This window comes from Pundamilia nyererei, unplaced genomic scaffold (genome assembly GCF_000239375.1).
Source record: "Pundamilia nyererei isolate P.nyererei 1_Seehausen unplaced genomic scaffold, PunNye1.0 scaffold00014, whole genome shotgun sequence".
NCBI classification, from domain to species: Eukaryota; Metazoa; Chordata; class Actinopteri; order Cichliformes; family Cichlidae; genus Pundamilia; species Pundamilia nyererei.
The window spans coordinates 6,111,711-6,129,135 of record NW_005187415.1 but is presented as its reverse complement, the minus strand read 5'-3'; the positions used below and the strand labels follow the sequence as shown (position 1 = coordinate 6,129,135).

General features: G+C 41.1%; 1 protein-coding gene and 2 non-coding genes across 7 annotated transcripts in view; 1 reads left to right on the top strand and 2 right to left on the bottom strand.

The window, feature by feature from the left end:
* Window positions 1-8,024: 8,024 nt before the first annotated feature.
* The window catches only part of wnt5b (wingless-type MMTV integration site family, member 5b), an 86,634-nt gene continuing 77,233 nt past the window's right edge, over window positions 8,025-17,425 (top strand). For all 5 annotated transcript variants that reach the window (XM_005725295.1, XM_013908821.1, XM_005725294.1 and 2 more), the window contains exon 1: window positions 8,025-8,417. The gene's annotated coding sequence lies outside the window, so the exon portion shown is untranslated. The remainder of the gene's footprint in view (window positions 8,418-17,425) is intronic.
* On the bottom strand, window positions 11,552-11,624 carry trnak-cuu (transfer RNA lysine (anticodon CUU)). The gene has a single exon. It is a non-coding gene; the product is annotated as a tRNA-Lys (tRNA).
* trnak-cuu (transfer RNA lysine (anticodon CUU)) lies at window positions 14,536-14,608 on the bottom strand. Its single transcript has one exon. It is a non-coding gene; the product is annotated as a tRNA-Lys (tRNA).

The following is a 17,425-nucleotide window of genomic DNA, read 5'->3' as shown; positions in this document are numbered from 1 at the left end:
GCCTGATATTGACTCAACATTGTTTCAATGTTTCCTTGCTATCTGATATCTGGTTCTGTCTAGTTCCCATGTTTGTCCTGCTCCTTATATTTATCCCTTTTTGTTTTTCATCCTTTTGTGTCCCCCTGTGGTCTGTCATGTCTCCATATTTTTGTCTTGGTCAGATTTGCGTCGTAGTCTGGATGTCAGTGTGTGTTTTAGTTTCTGTTTTATCTTAACAGTCCCTCATTTTGTGTTCTTCATGTTCAGCTTTGCTTCCACTGTCTCTTCAGTTAGATTTGGTTCAGCTGTGTCCCCCAGTTGTGTCCACCCTTCCCCGGTCTCGTCCTGTGCATATACTGTTCGTCTGTCCTTCTTGCCAGTGTAAATAAAGCTGTGATTTTAAGTTTACTCTGCCTGCCACACGCCTGAACATGAAAAAATGTAATTTTACACACAATACCCCAAAACGATAAACTGAAAAAAGGTAAGTTGCCAGTTCATGGTCTTCCGTTTAATGACTGTTGATATGCACATGTACACCAATCACAATGACCATGATTATCACTCACAGAGAATTAAGCAATGGCTGCAACCACAAAGCAATAAAAGATGGTAAATTCACTCCCTTTTTACATAAATGGCCAGTAAAATGACCTTACAAACACTGTCTCATAATTACCATCTAACAATAAGAACCCTGGACTACAGTCTCACACAACAAGTGGGATCAGTAAAGTATCTGTGAACAACCACTGTTGAACAGAGGTGGTGGCTTCAACACCAGCCATCAGTCACCCTTCTCAATCTCCACTCACATCTTATAGCTGGTGAATATGATAGGCTGGGGCAGGTTCCCCAGTGGCTTTACCAGAATACCCACACGCAGTAAACTGTTGTAATGCGGAAATGCTGGGATACAGTAAGAAGAGATGAGTAACGCTCTCGGATTGGCTACTTTCAAACCTTCCCCCTCTGAGTACAGGGCTATTTCACCATCCTCAAAAAAATGCTAGGAATATTTGCAACTTTGCGCGAACAATTATTAGGATCGAAGGAAAACGACTAAGGCCGCGATTTCGCGTGGGTACACTTTACATTTCTTAGTGACAACAACTAATTGTACAACGAGACAAAAACCAGCCAACCCCTTAAAGATTTTCTTCTTTTACGCTTTTGTGTCGCAACAACCAAAACAGAGTAAAAAAAAAAGAAAAAAAAAAGACGCAACTTGTGTCTTACTTCTCACCTTTATATTCTCCAGGCTGACTCTGTAGCCTTCCCAGGTGTCCGTTGTCAGGATGGGCGAGCGGTCTAAAATGCGGTCACTCAAGGTCCAACTCCCGGGTGGAGGCGTGGGTTCAAATCCCGCTCCTGACTTGACACTTTACATTTATTTATACTACAGGTGATGGTGGATAATAACACGATAGCCCGGCAAATATCTTGATTATAGTTGAAGAGTTCGAATATGTTTTCCAAAGCCATGTTTTGTATATAAATCTGAAATGAAGAATGCAAAACACAGAAATCCCAACATTTTTCCCGTCATTCCTCCTTTTTTACAAGAGCACCGAAGTTTTCAGCCAATTCGCATTCACGCAGCACATAGAGTCATGGCTTCCGAGCTGCTTATTACCCAGCATACAGTTGGGCAGTGTCAGTGTGTACATGTTTCACACATTGTGGTGCAGGGTGTTTCGGTTCCACATAAAAATTTGGGTGATGGTGTCTGTCCTGTTGAAAACAGTTAGTTGTTGTTGATTATTGTCTTGACGGTGACTAGACTTTTGATTTGAACCGTGAGTGAGAATAGCATGTGTGTTTCTTTAGTGTAGTGGTTACCGCGCCGCGACGGCCAGTGGAATTAAGCTCATCCTTATTGTTAATTGCAAACGCAAGGTCACGTGAAAGTTAATCTGAGGTTAAGTCATACGCAAACCTCTACACAAGTCTTGTAAGAAGGGGTTTAATTGTGTGAATGCTTCATGTAGACCGGGGGTGCCCAATCCCGGTCCTCGAGATACCGTCCTGCAGCTTTTAGATGCATCCTTGTTCCCACACACCCGAATCAAATGAATGGCTTGTTATCAGGCCTTTGCCAAACATGATGGCATGCTGAAGAGGTAATCAAACCATTTGATTCTGCTGTGTTGGAGTAGGGATGCATCTAAAAGCTGCAGGATAGTAGCTCTCGAGAAATGGGATTGGGCAGCCCTGATGTAGACTGTGTCCTCATGAAATGACACAAAGCAATCACTGTCATCTGCATAGAATCAAATAAAATCATACGCTAGATAAAGGTTGCTTGTAAGGTTTGCCTAACCAAAGGTTTCATGCCCAAGAATGGATTTATTCTTTATTCTTTTATTGTGTATATTTCCAGTTTTTGTGTTTTTATCTGTTGTACAGTGTCCTTGGGTGCTTTGAAAGGCGCTATTTTTAAATAAAATGTATTATTATTGTTATTATTAAGAATGGATTTACTCAGTTAAATGCAGTGCATGTCTGGATACTATAAAGATTGTTTCTATTGTGAAGATTGGAACCAAAGGTGAATCCAGTGTTTTGATGGTGATTTGCAACATGTGTAATGCCTTTAAAGAAAACTTCAGAAAAAGTAAAAAGGCATAAAAATGAATTTGTTTACCGACGTTTGACTTTAAATGCATTGCACGGCCTGACATAGCTTTACCTGCCAGGTTGAATTTGGAAGAATTTTTCTTGCATGTTTGCAGGATGGGTGAGTAGATTAAGATGTGCTGCACAAATCCCAGTGACTAGGTGTGAGGTATTAGTCCAAAGCCTTCTCCTGACAGCAACTTTTACCTACAGCCCTTTAGGTAAGCAACAGTCACACACTCTGTCGGCGACTCTTATAATGTCTCGCCACATTATGTCAATTTTATTATTAGATGGCGACCATGAGGGTCTGTTCAAGTGTCTGCCTGTGCACCTTTTTTGTGAACATGGAAACTTGTCCCTGGAGAATTTACATTACAATGCACTAACTGTGCAGGTGCCTTAGGCGATGGACTTCAAAGACGTATAAGAGGAGTGACTACTTGGCTGTCGGGTCTCCAGCCATCCATGTCTGTGTCACCAAGGGAGCATAATCAAGACCCAACTCCCTCTGTCTATCAGGCAAGTTTCCTCATTGCTTCCAAGCCACCATTGTTCAGCATGCTGTTTGGCAGTGTCATTTTCTTAATCACAAATAAATTATGATTAGATTATTAAAAAATATATATATATATTTCAACAAATACCTGGATAATGTTGGAAGAGTTTGAATCAGTGGTATAAATTCTTGTATTACCTTTGATGTGTGGGTTTTTTTAAAATATGTAATAGTAGAGGTTCTTGAAATATACTCTGACGTCTTGTTTTCAGAATTTTGAGTTTAATTTTAGTGTTTTATTGGTCTACCAGGGTTGTCGGTTAAATAAAATAATTTGTGCTCTCCTTGATCTAAAAGCTGGAGCTGGTGACCTCCTCTTAGGTCTTTACTACAAAGCAATATTTAACGGGTTAGGGAGCAATCATAAGCTTAAAGTCAGATATTTCTGTGTCATGAAAGTGTTTTGAATGATTTCCAGCTATAAAATTACAGCAAACTCTGCTCAAATTGTCACTAAAGTTTTGTTTGTTCAGCTGGTGATATGGAAAATGTCTAAGCATTTTCTTGTCTTTCTATGTTTTTAGTCATCCAGGTCAAGGTACTCGTAAGCTTGATGAAAATGGAAATTACAAACACTGCAAATAAAAACTAAAGACAGACAGGATCGAACGGACTTCACTAAACGTGGAAAGGACGTGCTCGCCAAAGAGCTCAATATCTCCACAACAGCTGCCCATAATGGATCTCATCACAGTGATAAGAAATAATAAGCTAACACAAACGGAAGCAGAGCAAATCAGAATGAAAGTCCAATAAAAGTGCAAAAGTCCAACCTCACCATTCAAGAAAAGGAGCCTATTACATCCCCAAATAAAGACCAGAGCATCACCAGACTACCAGTCAGTGGGGAGGTGCACCATAGTTACTTGTGGGGTCTTCATATGGGAAGACCCCATAAGTAACTACAACTACAGCTACAACTTAAAAGGGAACAACCTTAGTACGGCTCTTACCCTGGCAATACCACACCCTGTATATATGGACTTCCGAAGACACATCATCCGCTGACTTCACCAACAAAGTCCACAAACTTATGCTGACTCCATACAAAGCCATAGTGTCCTTTGATGTTGCCTCACTTTTCACTTGTATACCTACAACCGAAGCAGTCAGAAAAACAACTACGGTAAGGCAGGTCCTTACACAGCAGAACCAGGTTCGAGTTAATACATTGTAATGTTGCTCTTTTATTCTAACATAACTGCTGCTCTGAATCATTAAACCTACTTACTTACTGTCTCATAGCCTAGTATAGGTCAGTAATCCATGCTAAAAAAAATAGTTGATGCATTCATTATCACTAAGCTGCATTATTATAATTCATTATTGTCAGGTTGTTTTAAAATTCCCTGAAAAGTCTTCAGTTAATCCAAAATGCTGCAGTGGGCATACTAACAGGGACAAGAAATAGCTCGTATTTCTCTTATACTGACCTCTCTTTATTGGACCCCTGCTAAATCTGTAATTCAATTTAAAATCTTTCTCCTGACATACAAGGTCCTAAATAATCAGTCCCATCATATCTTAAAGACCCCATAGTACTATATTACCCTAATAGAGCACTTCACTCTCACTTTCTTGCGATTCCTAGAGTTTCTAAAAGCAGAATGGGATGCGGAGCCTTCAGATATCAGGCCCCTCTGCTGTGGAACCAGCTTCCAGTTTGGATTTGTTACACAGACACCCTCTCTACTTTAAAGATTAGACTGTTTCCTCTTTGATAAACGATATAATTAACTCTCCTTTTGCTTTTCTTCAGAGAAAGTCACAGCAGATGGCCGGCCCTCCCTGAGCCTGACACTGCTGAAAGTTTCTTCCTGTTAAAAGGGAGTTTTTCCTTCCCGCCTTCAAAGTGAAATTGATTTGATTGACTGAATAGTTATATATGTGATATACATCCTGATCCAGTTTCTAATCTGCGCTCTACTATTCCAGCAGTGTAAGATACCCTTAGCAGCAGATTAGATCCAACATTTATATATTTATATCTTTTTTTATATATTTGTATAAAATTAACATTTTATTAATAAACATTAATAAACCTTCCCCCGGCCGACAATCTACACTTAAAACCGGCTGTAAATAAAAGAATCAGTGAAAATGTGGCGCTCTAAACTGAAACATAACCTGCTCCCGAGCAGGTTGAGTATGAGTAACCATGGTGATTTACCTCGGTAATAAGAGAACCACTTTCCTGACACAGACAACTCTGACTTTAAGTTAAAGATTGCTCACTAACCCCTCTGGTTTCACACGTTGCTTTGGGCTATGAATCTGTTTCGAATGTTGATTAGAACCATGAGTTAGAGGGACACACACACATCTTCTTGTAGCATGCTTTTTAGGTGGCGTATGTTAATGCCCAGCTATATAATGGACTGTTGACCTGTCGAGGGGCTATCCTAGCTTTTGCTCTGTGACATTCTGTTATCTGCTAAAATAAAAGACCTGTTTTGTCTCTGGTACATTTGACCTTGGACGTCCTGGGCTCTGTAGTGGGTAGCAAGTTCTTCTGTTAACTCGTTTCACTTACCCTAATGCTGGCAGTCAGGCCAACTGGTCACATGAATGTGGTTATTACCTGAATAAGTTAACCCAGGGTTTATCAGTTTAGTTGCAAGTCCATTCAAACGAATAGGGCAGTGTTGCAGCGGCTGACTAGTCACAGACATGGATAAGTCGACTGGCAGCAGAGTGGCTGATTTTACAAAAAAAGACTGAAGTTTATACTGTTTGAAGCAGGGAGAAAAGGCCGCATGAAATGCTGACCGTGTGAGTTAAGGTTATATCTGGATGTGCATGATAAAGTTTGCATTCTTATTCTTTCATCTGCAACCCCAGTGGTGTTTAATGGTCTGAGAGCAAGTAAAGAATAAGTAGAACAAAATTAAAACATGGAATTATGCGCTTGAAAAATTTGATAGAAGGTCCACCGGTATAACCCACGTTTTAGGATTATATATTGAGGCATATAGAATAATAGAGAGTTGTAAAATTGTTTGCAGGTACCAGGAGGAAAAATCAAGAAATAAAGCTGATAGTCTAAGAATTTACCCTTACCCCTACTTGCCCTCTTACTAGATGTCTGACTAATCTTCCAGTAATTACGATGCAATTTTCCAGAGAACTGATTGGTCATCTCCAGACTTAACCTTCTCCAGAGCAGATTAGGTCTGCAGTATAAATGGGATAATCATGACAATGTATCCAGAGTGCCGTGCCAAAAAGTGTTTGCCTGTATTTAAACTGTTGTAAATGACTTGTTGGCCTATAATCTGTGAAGCATGTGTCAAACATATCTATCATGATTGATATCGGGTCATTTTGAGCCACAAATAACATTCCTGTAGGAGCTGCCATCAGTTTGTTAAAAGCGACTTTTGTATAACCTTTATTTATCTTCTTCTTGGGCTTCCTCCGAAGGGTGGCTGGCCTCTCCCTTCTTCTCACCCAATTAGAGATGGGTGAGAAGTTCGGGCATTCAGGAGGCGCTCGGAGTAGAGCCGCTGCTCCTCCACAGTGCCTCTTGGGCACCTCATGGGTGAGGTTTTCCGGGCATGTCCCACTGGGAGGAGGCCCCGGGGCAGACCCAGGACATGCTGGAGAGATTATATCTCTCGGCTGGCCTGGGAACGCCTTGGTGTTCTCCTGGACAAGCTGGAGGAGGTGGCTGGGGAGAAGGAGGTCTGGGCTTCTCTGCTTGGGCTGCTGCCCCCCGCAACCCAGCCCCGGATAAGCGGAGGAAAATGGATGGATGGATTTATTTACCCAGGTAAAAAGTGTAATTGAAAGGTTAAAAATATCAAATTTTTAAAGAAAGATCTGACCAAGAGGGCAGCAGAAACTGTACAAACATAACAGTTCTAGAAGAATATTTCAAGTAGCCAAAAATTGACTTTTTAATTGTATTATAAAGCAGGTATAATAACTTTTATATATAGCTGTTTGTTGATAATAATCTATTTACCGTTATAAGCAGAGACATTACACAAAGAACACACAGATAAACATCGGCACAACACCTTTTATGCTATTAAATGTATTTTCCCGTAAGCTAAAGCTGGATTTGGCGTGCTGCTATGCTTTCTAGTTGTAGAAGTGCTTTCTTTATGCCTGCCTCTTAGTAAATAAAAATTATTTAAGATCGAAAATTACCAGAGTCCTGTGCCATCAAAAAATGACTTCATTAACAACCTGCGGTACTGCAAAAACTCTTGAGTCCGCTGCACAATCGGGGGCTGATTTTCACTCAACTCTGTCGGGAGTTTGAAAAGCCGGGTGTTTTTACATTGATTGATCAATCATTTTTTATTTGAAGTGACGTTAATGTTGTGCACACAGTCTGATAAAACACAGTCCTTTAAAATTGAAACGCAATCAGATAGCTGACCCAACAACAGTTTTCGCCCTATAAACTCACTGCAGTGAAGTTTATTTGTAAGAATATAGCGAGAGGGGCCAGACTCAGGGGTAAAAGCCCTGTTTTAAAGGCTATGAGTTTAATGGACTCCAAATGGAGACCCATTGGTTAAAAACACTCTCAAAGAGGCGAATCTTTCCTTCTCATTCTGTGTAAAACGACCTCCTTTCCCTCTTTTACGCCTCCGTCTCCTTTTCTCCTCCGGTGGCCAGGCGGGCAGTTTTCACATAAGCGCAGTTGTTGAGGAGGGAGAGAGAGCGCGCGCTCTGGGCTCTATTGTTTCATTCCACTTCTCCTTCTGTTTCTCGACGCGTAAAAACTTTGCGGAGCACCCTCCCCTCTGCTTCCCTCCTCCCCACCACCACCTTCTCCTCCTCCTCCTCCTCCCCTTTTCCCTGCGTGCGTAATTAGTTGGAGAGTGTTTGGAAACTTGTGATGGCCGTGAAAAAAATCTCACTTTATTTCTGACACCTGTTGCTGAGAGCACAGCTCACAGCGCAGCGAGTGCCACTCTTTTCTGTCGGGACTTCTGGATACTGTCAGTCGCAAACCTCTGTACATTCCCACAAATCAACTTTTTTCCTTTGTTCTTTTGCTCTTTCTTTACTCAAACAACGACTTTCGTGTGACATCGAGGAGTGAAAGTCAGACTGTGAAGTGTGCTGCTGTGGGATCTTCCCGAACGGGATATCTCCTTCCATTGAAAACAGCGATCTGTCTGCACTTTCCCAACCGGACAGAGAGTAACAATTTTTGGTCGTTAGCGCTTCTGATGGTGGGTGGAGAAAGTTTTCTTGGACAACCGATCAACGACGTTAATCCAGCACAACACACCAGGTAAGAGCATTCGTTTTAAATACTTTACGAGGTGATAACACAAAGTACACAATGGGAATGTTAGCGGTGGATTTGAGGCGTGTGATTTAACTTTTCAGTGATTGTGCCATGACTTCTGATAGTTTTACAGTGTCATGTTTCTTTTCTGACTTTGATCTTTGTCCCACAAGATGAGGAAACTTTAAAACTCAAACTTTGCAAGAGTGGATGTGGTTTTTCAAATCATAGATCTGAACTTGAAATCTCGCCGTTCCTGCGCTCTCTGAACAGGACATCTGAAGTCAGTGTGAAAACATTTGGGACTTTGTTCCATTTGAACTTTTTGTCCCCTCGATGTTTCCGTTGTCACAGTCTACTTGCAGAATGGGCTTATTTCATTGAATTTGGCTTGCACATGACAGTGGTGAAATGCAGAGTGTGTCTGTTTCTGCGTTTGTGCGTGTGCCAACCCCGTCGGCCCAAATGAAGGCAGCCCTCTCGCTTTGCGGTGCAGACCAGAACTATTTTGGTCGAAATGTTGCACAAATGTTTCTCTCAGTTTAGAGAAATTGCTCTGCCTTCATCTGGACCAGAGGACTGGATGGCATCTAAGTCCGACTGTAACTGTGAGGGAATGTTGGTTCACCATTTCATTTTGCTGCCCAGCGTAAAACTCACTGAACCAGGAGTCTCTCCCTATTTTGCGCGAAAGTCTTGGATGTACCAGCTGGAATGTTATTTTTTCTTTTTCTTTTTTGACTGAATATCTACCTTATGATACAGTTTGTGGCCTCTGAATTTAGTTTCACAGCTGTATTTTCGAGACCAGCTGTGCAATCAGCAGGTAAAAATGCATCGAAATGGGAAACCATAGCAGACTATCCAAGTTTTCTAGCCTTTGAGAATATAATGGAGATGAAATGGTAAAAACAGGACATGCAACTCTCTATATTTTTGCTATGATGATTAAAAAATTCTTTTTTGTGTCTATAAAGGGTGGATTGTTCATTAGTGAGATCTAAATGTTCCGTAGCACTATGAAAGTGTATCTAAATGTCTTGATAATATGGATTCTTGTGTCCTTATGTAGAAGTTTCTGTGTGTGTTCATGTTAATGAGACACTCACTGACCTATGCACTTTCAAGTTTTTATGGTGACTGTTGACCACTAACAATGGGAAAAGTAAACCATTTAACATAAAGAATAGCATCTGGGTTAACCTTATTGTCTAGTTCTTCACATACACTTTCATCCCAAATTCATGGATAACTTTAATATCCATTAAGTGTTCTCTCATAATAAACTCCTTAAACTTTAGCTGTATAGTCTAGCAGTGTTATTGAGGCTGATGTGTCTTTTTCATTCCTTACAAAACAGAAATAAATTCATACTCATATTTCAGCAGAATCAATTGTGGCACATTTCTGTTTAAAGGAAAAAGAGAGAGGATAAATCCTCAAACTCTCTCATGTCCACCTTTGGGGTTGTGTCACGAAGGACATCCAGCCTAAAACAATCTGCCAAATCAGACACATCCATCCGCTGTGGTGACCCCTTGTGAATAATGGAGCAGCCAAAAGCAGTTTATTATCATTTATAAAGACAAGTTAAATTAACTGGTGACAAATGCAGCTTGGTGTTGTAACCGAGACATGTTTGCAAGAAGGTGACCTAGCAGAGGATGATGAGGTTTTTTTTTAACCGTCTGCCTGGGATCTGAAAGCGGGCTCAGATCAGATTCATGTTCGACGATGTTATGGCTGCAGACGAGCTGAGAGAATGTCGAGGTCGTCTCTGGCAGTGACGTCTCCGGCTCACTTTGTGTTTCTCATGGTTTTAAAATCCGAAACCCACATGAAATGTGGCCCGAGCCGACAGCCGGGCTGATAAACCTTGCAAGAGGAGAGGTGGTGTGTGTGTGCATGTGTGTGCCTCTGTGTGTGTTTCAGGATAGATAGTAACATTAGATGTGTAGATAGGGGTGCTGAAAAGTGTTGCTGTCAACAAGTTAGCCATTAGAGAGAGATAATCTCTCTTCCTCCGCCCTCCCGTCTCAGTCAACTTCTGTTCTTTCTCTTCCATCCCCCTCACTGTTTCACTCAGGGCCTTCATTTTCACGTGCCTCATCTATTCTTACTTTTCTTCATGTTCTCAACTTGGGTTTGGTTTGGGTTTGGTGAGCAGTGAACCAGACTTTTAGACTCACCCGATTTTATGCAACAGTAACATGTGGAAACTGTGGAGCAGTTAAAATATACTTGGGTGCCAGCAAATCTGTATTCTGAACATCTTCTCATTCATTTACCTCTCTCCGCCTGTCTGCCCTCTAACTGGTGAGAAAGACCTTTTCTTTGACTGAAGCGCCTCTTGAGTGTCTCATCCCCTGGGACTCGGTAATTAGGGAAGGGGAGTAAGTGAGTATGTGTATTTGTCTCCGCACTAGACATTTGAGAAGATGGCTTGTCTGCAAGCACAAATGGGTCCTCAAGGTCATTCAAGAAGGTCTGTGTGTGTTTGTGTGTGTCCCACGTGTTCAGAAGCAGTAGATTTGGGAATAGGAATAGGAATTGGGAATATTTCATTAAAGTGGCTGTTCAAACATGTGATTCATGTAAAGTGAAAATAATCAAATTTAAGTTTTTGAATGGATTGTCTGCACTCAGTGTGTTACGTGACACACGTGTGTGTATTTCAGCCTTCCAGGAGCACTAATGACTAAGTTGGACTCTCTCTCACACACAGATGGTGGTCAGTTTGAAGAGGATGGCCTCTTCGGCTCTCTAGCTGAAGAGCTGCTGTTTTAAACTCTTATTTCTGATTGGCTGTATTGAATCTTTGGAATTCTTCTCAGTGTGTAACCCTCCAGTTCTCCCCTGATGTATTTTTGATTTCAGTGAAGAGGTTCGCAACTTACTCTTTTAAAATTTAAAAACGAATTGTGTCGCGAACCGAGCGACACATTTTTTTTTTAACAAAGTTGCTTTGTATTGTAAAATAAATGCCCTATAAAATATTAGCAAAAACTATTTTGTCATCCGAAAATTCCTCATTTATGAGAGGTGTGAAATGCAGATTAGCATGATTTGCCACATTAACTGTGTGCACATGATCTCACGGAAGTACATGTTTTTCCATTGACTTGAGAAAAATCTTGCGCCCAACGTGGGGCTCGAACCCACGACCCTGAGATTAAGAGTCTCATGCTCTACCGACTGAGCTAGCCGGGCTGCATGGATGATCCACAGACATGCTGTGACTGATTGTAATATGACATTACAGTGATATTATTCACGAGCACATCGCCTGATATGCGTCATGCGATGTGCTCAGGTATGGTTAAAAAAAAAATCAATAAGCATAGAAGACGCGCAACTTCTAGGTCTGTTTAGTGAAGCCTACATTCTGTTTATTGGACACCAGGGGGCGACTCTTGTGCTTGCAAAAAGACCATTGAAAAACAGCCATTTATCTGTGACCTCAGTGAGTAATTTCCTGATGTATTTGCGCCCTCGGGCACTTCAGGTCATATCGTGCGGAAAATTCAAATGGTGACGGTGAGAAAACTTTAAAAACAGGACAGGAGGACCTTACAGTGGCTACATGCATCGTTTGCACTGCCGTACAGTGTTTTAAAAATTACTTATTAATGCTGTAGTTTTTAATAAGGCTGATGCTCCAAAAAGTTCTGTACTACAAGGTGAAGGCAGTGTGTGTGCGTGTGTGTGTGTTTGGCCCTTCTGAGTCGGCGGTTCAGGATATGACATGATGTCATTCGGGGCAACAGGGTGGAGTGAGATGGGGTTAGAGCTTGGCTCAGATCCCGACTCCAGCAGCCCTAAAAATGTGTCTGACCAGCAAGTATGTGACTGGCCCCGCTTGTCTGTGCGCTCGTACGTGTGTGAGCATGTCAGCCTCAGTGTGTCAGCGTATGCGGATGTGTATGGTCAGTGGTAGCAGTGGTCAGCAGCTGTATGCTAGCTGTGTCCTACACTAATAGTAAAAGTGGTTTATTGGGCACTTGACAGGGCCTGAAACCATTTTATAAATCCGGAGAGAGACGCACACCATGCCGCCACAAGACACACAACACCAGCTACTGAGCACTGTTGTGTCTTAACTAACTAGGAAAAGGAGAAAATGTCTCTCCTCACCATAGATTCACATGCTTTCAACCCATGACAATAGAATTTATGATGAGCCAACTATGAGTATAGACTATAACTCTTAGTATTAATTATCAGTTTATTTCACTTTTGAAGAGTCTTCAACTTGCGGTCGAAAAATGAAAGCAACTCAGATGTGGCACAAACTGCAGTTCCTCTTATAGCCACTTGAGGCAGGCTCCAAAAGTGAGCCAATGCCCATAAACTCAACAGTTAACATGAACACCTTGTGAAAATAGCATGTTTACAGCCTAGTACAAAGAATTAGCTAATTCCCCCCTTCATAATAACCGTGTGATTTGTTTAAAATTCACCTATTTTGATGATGCAGCTTAAAATCAGGGCGTGGGTGCTTTGATCGATTGATGTACTGTTACAAGCAGCTGTAGCGGACGGCTGTCTGCTAACTGTCACCTTTTGCCGGGTTGTGTGTAAATGTTTGCTTCAGTTTCGGTTGGTGAAACTAGTATTTACAAAACCAACAAGGCCAAAATGTTAACATGAAACCTTCAAAATGTAGAAACCATGGAGCCTCATCTCATTTAGAAGCCTTTCATTAAAATCCTCTATCATCAAAAGTATCATTTGTCAGTGTTGCGGTGCATAGTGTGTAAAAGTTGTCAACACTGTGCTGACTCAATAACTGCAGAGCTCCAAACCTCCTCTGGCATTAACATCAGCGCAAAACAGTGCGCTCGTAACTTCATGATGTGGGTTTCTGTGGCTGAACACCTCCTGTAAGTGTAATGTACACGAGCACTTCTTTCTGTACGGCATTTCATCATATCGACAATGTTTTATGTAATTATCTGGTAGGTGTTCATATTGTAATATTGTTCTTTGGGACACTCAAATGTCTAAGTCCGGTTGATGATGTTTAATGCCTGTGTATGGTTGTCGTGACTGGTTGCTGTACTGGAAACAGGAAACCAGAAGTTGTCTCCTTTATCTTCACTTTAAATTGACCAATTTCACCTTCATATATTTGTAGTTTTTTCATATGCAAATTAAATGCAAAACAGTTTAAACTGACTGTGAAACTGTGTATTTTATAGTTCTGTGTAACTGAGAATTATCAGTGTTCGTTTACTTGAAAATACATCAAGACATCAGTGTTGGAAACATTACCCTGCCCTCAGTTTGGAACATGTGACCTGCAGTCTGCACACCTGAGAAAGTTTCTTGAAATAAAACTGTGTTACTGCACATACAGTAAATCTAAACAACAAAATTTTCATTTTCCCTTCTCCTCAGTTGCCCTGATCCAGCACTGATAAAACTATCAACAACACACCTGCACTGAGGTTGAAAGCCAGTCACACACATATACGCAAGATATAGACAATACACAAACAAAAACTCAAACAAGCATTTTATTTAGCACATGCTCACTACAGTAGGTCTGTTCTCATTTCACTTTAACTCTGTCCCGCTTTCCTAGTTTCCTCTTTGTTTGTTCTCTTCGTCTCCGTGTGCCTCGGTACTTCTGAATAGTGATTCAGTACTATTTTGGCTGAAACCCTAATGAAGGCGTTTTCTATTTTTGTCAAAAAATGTACAACGAAGATTAATACTGTCACACTCATGAGGCAGAGCAGTTTCCCTATTCCCATTTTTAATTAAAAAATATGTCAATGTACTGTTAAAAAAATGTCCGTCAGCATGTGTGGATAGTGATAGGACTGAGCATTAACCATAGGACTCTATCCAAGACCAGTTTGACATAGTAGTAGTTGTTTGAACTCTTTCACCTCTTAATTGATTTATATTAACTTTTGTTTATAAAAGGGCATTGCAGTTAGTTCTGCTCTTTATTATTATGGCAGTCTTCTACTGTAATACATCATTACTGCTGGACTCGGTGTACGGAGAGGTGCTCTGCATTCTTAGAACCAAATGTCTGTTGTGTGGACGGCCCATCATTCTCACTTAATACTGTTTTTCAGTTATTTGAAGTCTACTCTAAAAACATTCGCGCCCAACGTGGGGCTCGAACCCACGACCCTGAGATTAAGAGTCTCATGCTCTACCGACTGAGCTAGCCGGGCTGTAGCACCAGTTAATAGTAGGGAGTTTTTCCTTCCCGCTGTCACCAAAGTGCTTGCTTTTAGGGAGTCATCTGATTGTTGTCATTTTCTCTGTATTATTGTAGGGTCTTTACCTTACATAAAATGACCTTACATTACAATATAAAGCCCCCGGGGTCTGTTGTTTTTGTGATTTGGTGCTAGATCATTAAAACTGAATTGAATAGAAGGATAGCAGCAAGAGTGATAGTGAAGAAAATGCTTTGTCAAGAGACTGCATGCCACCGATTGGTTAGTCAGTGGCGTCACTCGATGAGTCATAAGAGATGCTCCTTCACAAAAGTCAAAACCACCATTTTTGAAGCACAGCAATGGCAAAATGGCCACATAAAAACAAGCACCATGGTCCCTAAGTCTGACAAAAAGCCGCAGGAATACCATCGTTGCGACGTCTTCCATTGTTGTGTGTCTGTGGCATACATATGACATCACTTTTGGCCACGGCGCTATAACCATGCACATCAGGTGGTACCCAATTGAATGGAAAATGTTTGAAACTGAGTGAAGGCACTAGTGGAAAAGGCCTATTAGTTAGAGGGTTAGATGGCGTGGACATGTGCAGGGGTGTTGTGTTCTAAAATCTTGCGCCCAACTTGGGGCTCGAACCCACGACCCTTGTTGTTGTTGTTTAATGATAAGTTTTGTTTGACCAGTTTCTGAAAAGGTAAATCGCCCTGTCCTTAATCGGCTTGGAACTTTTTATTCTGATGGAAGTGTTTAATAAACTCTCTTAGAAGAAACTTGCTTAGAGGTTTGATATGCCCCTTGTTGTGTCATTAAGATGTTTTAAAAAATCAAGTTTTTCACACTGATCTATTTTTTTGGCCATGTTACCTTAGATGACCGGACACAGTTCGTGTGTGTGTGTGTGTGTGTGTCTGGTGGGTCGCTTGTTTGTTGACCCTTTTTGGTCATCTCACTCTGGCCGCTGTCAGCCTGTCAAAACACAGCAATGAATGCATCTGTTCACATCAGCAGGGTTTTCCTTTGCACACACACACAAACACGCACACCCCCCAACTTGACTCCCATTTGGAGGATGCGAGCTGGTTTACAGCAAATGCAAAACATTTTCATAAAATTGATAATGAGCACTGTTGGATGTAAAGGGAGATGGATGAAAGAAAGGGCAGAGGAAAGCACAAGTCCAGATGAAGAGAAAGAAAGAGTGATGGTAATGAGTGAGGTTTAGTCAGTCAGATGAGAGGAAACTCTGCCTCTTACTGGTGAAGATCTGCTACTGCAGCACATCAAAGGAAACATGAAGGGAATAAAAACCAGAACACAAGAGTGTTGTATGACTTAATAATTGCAGCGCTGTGTTTTATGCATCACGGATTTGGATCACTTTGCAGTCACTGCGGTTTTCTTTGTGCTTTGCAGAATTGTAAAAAATATATAAACCGCGTGGAATAAAGAAAGTCAGCTAGAGAAATGGCAACAGATGAATTCAAATGATCCCTTCACCATCGCCGGGTTTCGCTTGTTTGTGAGTCTTACCGCATAATAAAACGCCAGCGTATGATCCACAAAGTCTCACAACAGTGAGTTTCAAGCTCTTAAAACTAGAAAGGCTCCTCACTCTCCGTGTATGTAGGTGTTTTTTGAATTCTTGCTATTTTTCATCTTGTCTTTTGATTTTCTGTTTTATGCAAAAAATCATCCTTTATTTTTTGGTCTCTTTTCACTCTGTTGTGTATTTTCTTCCGTGTGTGTGTGTGTGTTGGAGGAGTGGTTACAATATAATGAGATTCCCAGTGCCCAGGTGTTCTTTCTAGATAATTACTGAGTGTGTTTTTCTGTAGCCAATCTCTGAACTGAGGCAATACCAAATCTGTCAACACACCCACACACACTCATGGGACGAAGGCGAGGGGCGGGGGATTAAATCAGAAATTTATTCCCACTATCTTGTTTCTGATGGCAAAACAAAAAAGAAAAAAAGAAAGAAATGTCATTTTAGTCGTGAATCTTTGTTTTGTTCCCTCTTTCTACCTTTTTCTTCAAGAATTCCTTTATTTTCTTTTTTCCCAGTCTCTCTCCTCTAAGCATCCTCCTTGTGTTTATCGTGCACTCTTGCCTGCAGTGTGTGTGTGTGTGTGTGTGTGCAGAAGGATCAACAAAACATTAGTGCATTGTCTGGTGGGAGGGGGAAAAATCACAGAGCGAGCACACGACATTGATTTACACACAAATACGTGCGCAATTTTTGTTTTTCAAAAACACATCCATCACTGATTGGCTGAAGTGATTTATTAGGAAGTGATTGTTGCTGAGGTTTTGTAGACTGGACAGACAGGAGCAGAGCACTGCATTGCGTTATAAAGAAAAAAGAGGAAAGAAAGAGGACACTGACTCTTTGCCAAATGAGCTTTCTGGATAACGAGGAGACTGTTTCACCTATGTTTGTCCACTTTCTTTGAGGTTTTATGACTCCGGGCTGCTTTATACCCCGCACTGAACATCAACAGAGGCCAGGGCCTGCAGTTAATTGAGTAAATTGTTCACCAACATCATTTCACAATGCTAAAATGAAAACACTGTCACTGTTTAATCCATTTCTTTAATGAGATTGTTAATGAAAAGAGAAAAAAAGAGTTTGAATTATCCTTTAAACGAAAATCAAGACAAAGCAATCTCTGCAAACGCTTTGTTAAAAAAAGACAATTTAGTGACTGTACTTTGGAGTGCATTAACAAACTGCAGTGAAACAGTAACGATATCCTAGCACTGCTTCATAAAGCTGTTGGCAGTGGCTGTTTTGGGCAGCAGCTCACA